We start from the raw sequence: 9,813 nt of genomic DNA, 5'->3' as shown, positions 1-9,813 counted from the left end.
GTCTACGCATAGAAATTAGAAAATCTAGAGGAAGTGGATAAGTTTCTGGAAGCACACAATCTCCCAAGATTGAACCAGGAAGAGATTAAACCAGAAAACAGAAAGATAACAACTTCTGAAATTGAATTGGTAATAGAGAGCCTACCAACCAAAAAACAAACAAACAAACAAACAAACAAACAAAAAAGCCCTGGACCAGATGGATTCACAGCCAAATGCTACCAATCCTACAAAGAAGAACTGATACCAATCCTACTGAAAATATTGAGCAGGAGGGGCTCCTCCCTATCTCATTCTGTGAAGCCAGCATCAGCTTGATATCAAAATGTGGCAGAGATACAGAGAAAAGCAAGCAAACAAATACAAAACACCCCAGGCCAATATCGCCAATGAACGTAGACACAAAATCCTCAACAAAATATTAGCAAAGCAAATCCATCAGCACATTATAAAGTTAATATACCACAATACGGTAGGCTTTATTTCTGGGAAGTAAATCTGGTTAAACAAATGCAAATCAATATATGTGATTCACCATGTAAACAGAAGTTAAAGCAAAAGCCACAAGATCATTTCAATAGACACAGAAAACGCTTTTGATAAAATCTAACATCCCTTAATGATAGAATCCTTGAACAGACTAGAAATGGAAGGAATATACCTTAAATTAAAATAAAAAGCCATCTATGATAAACCCAAAGCCAACATCATGCTGAATGAGAAAAAGCTCAAAATATTCCCCTTGAGAACTGGAACAAGAAAAAGATGCCTGCTCTCACCACTCCTGTTAAACATAGTACTGAAAATGCTATTTAGAGCAGTCAAGCAAGAGAAAAAAAAAAAAAAAAAAAAGCATCCGAATAGGAAGTCAAATTATCTCTCTTCTCTGACAGTATGATTCTTTACCTAGAACAGCCTAAAAACTCTGTAAAAAAAAGTCTCCTAGAATTGATAAATGACTAATAAGGTGTTAAGGTAAAAAATAAACATACAAAAATGAGTAGTATTTCTACACATCAAAAAAATCCAGGTTGAAAATGAAATCAAGAACACAACCAGATTTACAATAGCCACAAAGAAAATGAAATACCTAGGAATACAGCTAACTAAGGAGGTGAAAGTTCTCTACAATGAGAAGTAAAAACTACTGCTGAAAGAAATCAGCGCTTTCCCGGGCGGCTGCCGAAGATGGCAGAGGTGCAGGTCCTGGTGCTTGATGGTCGAGGCCATCTCCTGGGCCGCCTGGCGGCCATCGTGGCTAAACAGGTACTGCTGGGCCGGAAGGTGGTGGTCGTACGCTGCGAAGGCATCAACATTTCTGGCAATTTCTACAGAAACAAGTTGAAGTACCTGGCTTTCCTCCGCAAGCGGATGAACACCAACCCTTCCCGAGGCCCCTACCACTTCCGGGCCCCCGTCCGCATCTTCTGGCGGACTGTGCGAGGCATGCTGCCCACAAGGACAAGCAGGAGGGCCAGGCTGCCCTTGGACGGCCTTCTTAAGTGTTTGCACGGCATCCCCACCGCCCTAACGGACAAGAAAAAGCGTGATGGTGGTTCCTGCTGCCCTCAAGGTCGTGCGTCTGAATAGCCTACAAGAAGAGTTTGCCTATCTGGGGCGGCCCTGGCTCACGAGGTTGGCTGGAGAGTTACCAGGCAGTTGGGACCAGGCCCACCCTGGAGGAGAGAGGAAGAGAAAAGCCAAGATCCCACTACCCGGAAGAAGAACAGCTCATGAGGCTCGGAAACAAGGCTTGAGAAGAAACGTGGAGAAGAAGGATTGAAAAAATTACACCACAGGTTCCTCAAGACCCACGCGACTCCTGGGTCTGGTCCCAATAAAGGGGACTGTTAACTCCTCAAAAAAAAAAAAAAAAAAAAAGAAAAAAGAAATCAGCATGACACAAATGAATGGAAAAATATTCCATGCTCATGGATTGGAAGAATCAGTATCACAAAAATGGCCATACTACCCAGAGCAATTTACAGATTCAACACTATTCCTGTCACACTATCAATGTCATTCTTCACAGAATTAGGAAAAAAAAAAACCAAAACCCTATTTTGTAATTCATATAACAGCAAAAAAGAGCCTGAATAGCCAAAGAAACCCTAAACAAAAATAACAAAGCCAGAGGCATCACCCTACCTGATTTCAAACAATACTCTAAACCCACAGTAGCCAAAAGAGATTTTACAGGTACAAAATCAGACACATAGATCAATTGAACAGAATAGAAAACTCAAAAATAAAGCTGCATACTTACCACCATCTGATCTTTGACCAGACAATAAAAAACAAGCAATGGAAACAGGACTCCCTATTTAATAAATGGTTCTGGGATAACTGGCAAGCCATATGCAGAAGAGTAAAGCTGGATCCCTATCTTTCACCATAAGTAAAAATTAACTCAAAATGGATCAAATATTTAAATGTAAGTCCTCAATTTATACAGATTTGTAAATTTGTAAATTTTATAAAATTTATAAAATTTGTAAAATTTGAAATTTTATAAAATTTATAAAAAATTTATAAAATAAAATTTCCAAAATGTTGGAAGACAACTTAAGGAATACTTTTCTCAACATTGGCCTTGGCAAACAATTTTTGGCTAACTCCCCAAGAGCAAATATGACAAAACCGAAAATAGACAAGTGGGACCTAATTAAACTAAAGAACTTCTGCACAGCATAAGGAACTATTAACAGTTTAAACAGACAATCTACAGAATGAGAAAATATATTCACAAACTATCCATCCACCAAAAGACTAATATCCAGAATATTCAAGGAACTTAAACTAATCCACTAGCAAAAAACAAATAACCTAATTAAAAATGGGCAAAAGGTATGAACAGACACTTCTCAAAAGAAGACATACAAACAGCAAACAAACATAAAAATGTGCTCCATATCACTAATCATCAGATAAATGCAAATCAAAACCACAATGAGATACCATATCACACCAGTCAGAATGACTATTACTAAAAAGTCAACAAACAACAGATGCTGGTGAGACCATTGAGAAAAAAGAATGCTTATGCACTATGACTATGGGATGGAATGTAAATTAGTTCAGCCACTGCAAAAAGCAGTTTGGAGATTTCTCAAAGAACTTAAAAACAGAATTATTATTTGACCAGCATTCTCATTACTGGGTATATATCCAAAAGAAAACAAATATTTCTACCAAAAAGACATATGCACTTGCATGTTAATTGCTGCACAATTCACAATAGCAAAGACATGGAATCAACCCAGGTGCCTGTCAATGGTAGACTGGATAAAGAAAATAGATACATCTACACCATGGAATACCATGAAGCCAAAAAAAAAAAAAAGGTGAAATCATGATCTTTATAGCAACATGGTTGGAGTTGGAGGTCATAAACTAAAGTGAATTTATGCAGGAACAGAAAACCAAATACCACATGTTCTCACTTATAAGTAGGAGCGAAAGATTGAGCACACATGGACATAAATATGGCAACAATGGATATTGTGGGCTACTAGAGAGGGGAAGGTAGGGGTTTTGAAAACTACCTGTTGGGTACTATGTTCACTATCTGGGTGGTAGAGGTCATTATTCAAATCTCAGCATTATGTAATGTTCCCATGTAACAAACCTGCCCATTTACATCCTGTATCTAAAATAAAAGTTGAAAATTAAAAAAATGAAAAGCTTATCTTCTGAGTTCAGTAGGTACTAATATTTGATGGTAAATATTTATGTCTTTGATGCAGTTTTGTTAAGTTTTGTTCAACTCTGAATAAATCATTTAATCTTGTTTCATTTTAGTTCCCAATTATAAAAACAGCCTCTACTATTTTTTATTAAATTATTATGTGTCAGGAGAATTAATTAACAAATATTTGTCAAATACTTTTTCCTCCCTGGGTTCCAAAACAAGCCTAAAGGATAACAGTAACAAAATTCTATACCAAGAAAACATGTGAAAAATGAATAATGAAACTACTAACAGGATATGGAAAAGCAAAATAAAATATAAAAATTTAAAATGCTTACTATTAAGAATAATAGAGAAATATGTTTATGTTCAAAAATTAGTATAGTAATACCAATTATGGAAATATGATTGTGCAAGAGAGTTACGGCATGAGATAAAACTAAGTAAGAAAATAATTGCCAACTGATGAATCACAAAGCCTACTAATTTGCTCAGAAGAGCTGTATTTCTTATAAATGACTGCAGCATGCATCCTGCAGGGTGGAATATACAGACTTCAGCAGAGACCAAAAGCAGGCACTTCAAAGGAGGAAAGGTAAGACAGAAGTGTATGCAGAATAAGTTGGCTAAATACACATATTTAACAAGTTATAGGAGGATCTATTAATCACAAAGGGGGAATACCCATACGGGTAGTGAGCAAACAAGCATGTTACATGTGTCCCATGTTCACTTTGGGGTAGAGATTTAATATTTAAATGCATTAACATTAAGTCCTATATGTGAAAGGTGAAGCAGAGGACACAAAGGCACTTAGTACAAAGCCTCTGTAAAACCAGCCAGAATCAGTCTCTGGCCTACAGTCTCTGACCAGAGAAAAGGTACTGAAATGAATCACTTGTCCAATCAAAGCTGTAGATATGGTTTGTGAAACAGATGGGTGAGTTAGTCCACTTCTGGCAGTCAGTCGGCTATAATTGTTTCAATATTGCCTATCTCCCGACCAGTTCTTGTTTAGTTACTAGAGAAAAAGAAAAAAAATTGTGGCAGTTAGACTATAGTTTATTCTTTAAATGTAGAAGTGCATAATTTAACTCTTATCTGGCATAGCCCTAAGTCTTGTTTATAGTTCAGTATCTTATTGTCACAAAGATTCAGTTCTGTTCAACTTACGATTTTCATTTTAACGTAATATTGCATGTGAAATTTTCCAAATTTCAAGGACCATTGTTCATAAATTACTTTCCAAGAATGAGAAGTGGGATGTCTTATTCTATAAATAATAAAATCAAAGCATTCACAAAATACTAGGAAGATATATAAAGAAACTTTTCTTTCATTAAAGTATATTGCAAACTTTAAGGAAATTTTCTGTCTAGACTCCACATTGCAAGTAAATATCCAATGTTTATCTTGAGGGGTCTAATTTAATACAAATGTCTGTTTTTTATTTTTTTGAAATTCCTTAGTTTTTAATTTCTTTCACAGTCATAAATATTTTAAGTCAGGTGTAAACCTGGCACTATTTCCAGGGCTTCTTAGAGCATTGTATAATGTAAGTGTATTTGCCGTGGGTCCTGCTTATCCATGATTTTCTGCAGTTTCAGTTACTTGAGGTAAGCTACCATCTGAAAGTACCCAATGGAAAATCACAGAAATGAATACTTCATACATGTTAAATTGTGCACCATTCTGAGGAGCAAGACGAAATCTTCAGTCATCCTTTTTATCTTGCCTAGGATATGAATCCTTCCTTTGTCCGGCATCTCCACACTGCATATGCCGCAAACCACTGCTCACTTAGTCCTCTTGGTTATCAGATTGATTGTCACAGTACTTGTGTTGAAGTAACCCCTATTTCACTTAAAAATGGCACAAAAATGCAAAAGAAGTGATGCTGTCAATTCTGATATACCAAGAGAAGGTGTTAGGTGCTTCCTGCAAGTGAAAAGGTGAAAGTTCTTGACTTAATAAGAAAGAAAGAGAAATTGTATGCAGAGGTTGCTAAGATCTATGGTAAGAACAAATCTTCTGTATACAGAATTGTGCAGAAGGAAAAATAGATTTGTGCTGTTTTACTGTTGCACGTGAAACAGGAAAAGTGATGGCCATAGTGTGTGTTGTGTTTAAAGATGGCAAAGGCATTACATTTGTAGATGGAAGACATGAACAAAAATGTGTTCCCATTGACAGAAATCAGGTTTGGTACTATCTGCAGTTTCGGGCAACTCTGGGAGTCCTGAAATATATTCCCTATGGATAAGAGAAGACTAGTGTTTATGTTTTTATCCATCTGCCTGCAACGGGTCAATAAGATTCCGGGAGTAAAGAGAATGATGATAACACTATCTAATATTTGTTGAGGGTCTAGCATACACAGGCTTGGTGACAAGTATGTTATCTATTATCTCTAAACTTACAACAAAACAACTCTGCGAACTAGAACACAGTCTCTCTGAAATCTTGGTTGAAACAATTGGATGCAGGAAAGAGAGAATGCAACATGAAGAAACCTTTCAGCTGGCAGATTATTAACCGCATGATGTTCAAGTCTAAGATATAGAAGTAAACTATGCCAGGCCATGACTGATGTAGATAATTTTATACAATTTGTACAATCTCTCAGTTTATAATAATTTAGCAAGTTGTCTCCAAACAGCTGTATTCCTATTTGAAAACAGCTTCTTAACCACCCACAGCAGATAAAAGAACTGAAAAGAAAACACCTTGGCAGGCCACTTAGCTGGCTGCTGAATCTTAAAATCCTAATTGAGCTAATCTTGTCTTCTAATATCTAAAATAGGTCACCTTTCTTTCTTCTGTACAAAGTAAATACCAAAAAAAAAATTCCATATAATAAATTTTGCATAACTAGCAGGGAAAAAACACATTCTTACTCTTTTCGCCATTACTTGTATTGACCTGAGTTCAGGCACAAAGATAAGCTATATAGATTCTGTTTAACCCAATTAGGGACAGAAAAGGAAAACACAGAAAAGTGTTCATGTAAATGACGATCATTTAAAACAAGAACACTTTTAGAGTTCAGAAAAGAATAAAGGAAATAGATTAATTTCCAATTTTGTTTTGCTTTGTTTTCTTATTTAAGTTCATCTCCAATTAACTCACAAGTTTAGGCTGCTAGTATATATAAGAGTAATGATGTCAACAGCTCATGTTTAGAAGGGGCTCTTTTGATTATACCACACAGCCGCATGTAAATGTACTGTTTTTAGGCTAATATGTATTTCTCAAAAAATTCTGAAATATAAAATAACTATTTCATCTGTCTTCTTTATACCACTAAATGAAGAGTAGATAGCAAAACTAACATAGATTGATACAGAATGTGGCATTCAATTAAAATATGGAATTTCTTATGTTCTTTCATTCAAAATAAAATACCAACAAAAATAAATATTAAACTTGGGTATACGTCAAGCATTATGCTACAAACAAAGAATGCAAGATGAATAGCTTTTTGAAATTTTGAAGCTGATGGTCAACATGGAGGGAGAAAACAAAGTTAATTTTTAAATTTTGTATTGCAGTTAATTAGTGATCACTTCATATACCTTCATTTATCATATTTCATTAAACTTTTATTGTCTACTGTGCTAGATGTTGGGAATGTAAACATAAAAAGCCCTATGCCTCAGAAAGGAGACACTATGCCAACAGTGAAATGTGTTAAGCTAATTGCTTTCCTCAGGGTAACGTCCCATAAGGAAAAGAAGTAATGCACCTTCTTTAGTAGTAAAGTTACAAAAATATCTATATGTATATATCCACATGTATGTCTGTATGCCTCATATATGCACATATATTTATATAGCTCTGTATATGTATATGTGTATATATGTACATATTTATATCTCTTGCTATTTTAAAGGTAATGTAAAGATTTACTCAGGCATAATGTGCATTTCTGTAATCTAGCTGAACTATTCTCCCTAAGACAAACCAGAGAGCTGTTTCTGTTGGTTGTTTTTTTCTTCTTTCATATTTTACTATTCAAAACATGCTAATAGTTGAATTTTGGGCACAATTTAGGATTTACTTTTAAGTGGAAAAGCCATTTTGGACAAAAATTAAAATTGAGAAAAAATAGACTCATATTCACTTTATATGAATGCAGTCACTTCTCTCATGGTTGAAAGCTGCATTGTCCAAAGAACTTTCTGTAATAATGGAAAATTTTATTTGTGATTTCCAGCAGGCAAGTACTAGACACTTGTAACTTTTGAGCAACTGAAATTGTTGTTGTGCAACTGGAACCTGGATTTTTAACTTTATTTACTGTTCATTTGTATTTAAATAACCTCAGGTGGCTAATGGCTGCCCCATTAGACAATGTAGTTCTTCAAAATTTTGTTCATGCTGAAATCATTCTCCCATTTTATTAAATTTCTTTGCTGACTCATCACTATCAAATAAATATACTATAGTATCATACATACTAAAATATTTCTTTTAAAGACACATTTTCCTAAATTCCAAAGACATTCTAGCTTAGCCCTATTTTCTGTTATTTTTTTCTAAATCACAGTCACTCTTCCAGACCCCTCATATCTTGTTTTTTCTTCAACCAATTCCAGTTGATCTTCAATCCCCAGTACTCCACAACATTGTCTCTTATTAAGGTAAGCAATGACTACTAGTTTGTAAAATCCAAATTGTTTTTCTTGTCCTCATCTTACTTAACTCCTCACCTGCATTCAACTTGCTTAAACTATTCCCTCCTTTAAATGCTTTCTTCATTTAGCATATGTGACACAATTTCTTGGCTTTCCTTTCTATGTCACTGTGCCCTCTTTTTTATTTTTTCTGACTCCTCTTTCTCTTTTCAACCCTAATGTTAATATTCCCCAAATTTGTCTTCTTCAACTCTTATCTATTCAATGTTCTCTCAGACTATCTGATTACTGTGATGATTAGTATCAGGTGCCATTTTGAGTGGATTGAAGAGTGCCTTGATAGCTAGCTGGTAAAGTACTGTTTCTGGGTATGTGTATGAGGGTGTTGCCAGAGGAGATTGACATTTGAGTCAGTATGCTAGGAAAGACCCATACTCAATATGGGTGGGTACCATCCAATCAGCTGTAATTGTGGCTAGAACAAAGCAGGTGAAAGAAGGTGGGATTTCTTTGAGATAATTTCTCCTCTTTCCTCCCAAGCTCACCAACACAGGGCTTCACTCTCTTTCTCACATATGGGAAACTTTTTCCTAATGTAGAGAGTTTGTAGTTGTTAAGATGCTCTTCCCACACAACTTGGAAGAGACTGCCTCTTTATTTATTCATGTCTCATCATCTTATTGCAACAGTCAACTCAGAAGTGAGGCATTCCTAGGTCAGCCAATCTAGAAAAACCCTCACTCCCACCCCTATTTTGTTTTCTTCATAGCTTACCCTATCTGCAATGATAATATTTGTTTATTCAACCCATTTGAAAATGAGAATGGTCATAATATCAACTGTATATGATATTTTGAAAAACAAATGAGTCAATATGTGCTATGTGCTAAGAACAATAGCATATAGTAAATGCTTAATAAGTTTAACTATTACTTATATTATTACAGTCTCAATAGAAAGCCAACATCTCAAATTTTGGTTTGGGAAATGTATTCTACAAATTCAGGATACTTAGCTCATGGTAGTCATTGAATAATCATTTTTTGGATGAATGAATAAAATTGCAAGTAACAAGAAGGATTTTTTTTAAATAGAGACGATTCACAGAGACGATTCAGAGATCCAAAAAATAAGATTTCTATGAAAAAAAACTTAATGGAATTTTAATTATTAAAACTATAATAAAGCCAAGGGTTGTTGTGAAGGTTAAATAACTATATAAAAGCAATCACATCATCAAATTTAGTCACATAACTTCTGCTCATTTAAATTGTGAAAAAAGTCAAACTGGTAATTAAGTATCACAAGGCAAATAATAATAGTTATTTCAGGCCGGGCGCGGTGGCTCAAGCCTGTAATCCCAGCACTTTGGGAGGCCGAGACGGGCGGATCACGAGGTCAAAAAACATATTATTTTTGAGATGAATATCAATATCGAGACCATCCTGGCTAATACGGTGAAACCCCGTTTCTACTAAAAANAAT

The 9,813-nt window shown here is 35.2% G+C and overlaps 1 pseudogene across 1 annotated transcript; it reads left to right on the top strand.

The window, feature by feature from the left end:
• The first annotated feature begins 1,165 nt into the window (after window positions 1-1,165).
• Window positions 1,166-1,757, top strand: LOC108527529 (60S ribosomal protein L13a-like; annotated as a pseudogene). Its single transcript, XR_001884840.1, has one exon. The product of XR_001884840.1 is annotated as a 60S ribosomal protein L13a-like (transcript).
• The last annotated feature ends 8,056 nt before the right edge of the window (window positions 1,758-9,813 follow it).

The sequence above is a fragment of the Rhinopithecus bieti genome, unplaced genomic scaffold (genome assembly GCF_001698545.2).
Source record: "Rhinopithecus bieti isolate Rb0 unplaced genomic scaffold, ASM169854v2 scaffold_4480, whole genome shotgun sequence".
NCBI classification, from domain to species: domain Eukaryota; kingdom Metazoa; phylum Chordata; class Mammalia; order Primates; family Cercopithecidae; genus Rhinopithecus; species Rhinopithecus bieti.
Note: the sequence above shows the minus strand (reverse complement) of the source record. Positions and strands in the feature narration are given on the sequence as shown.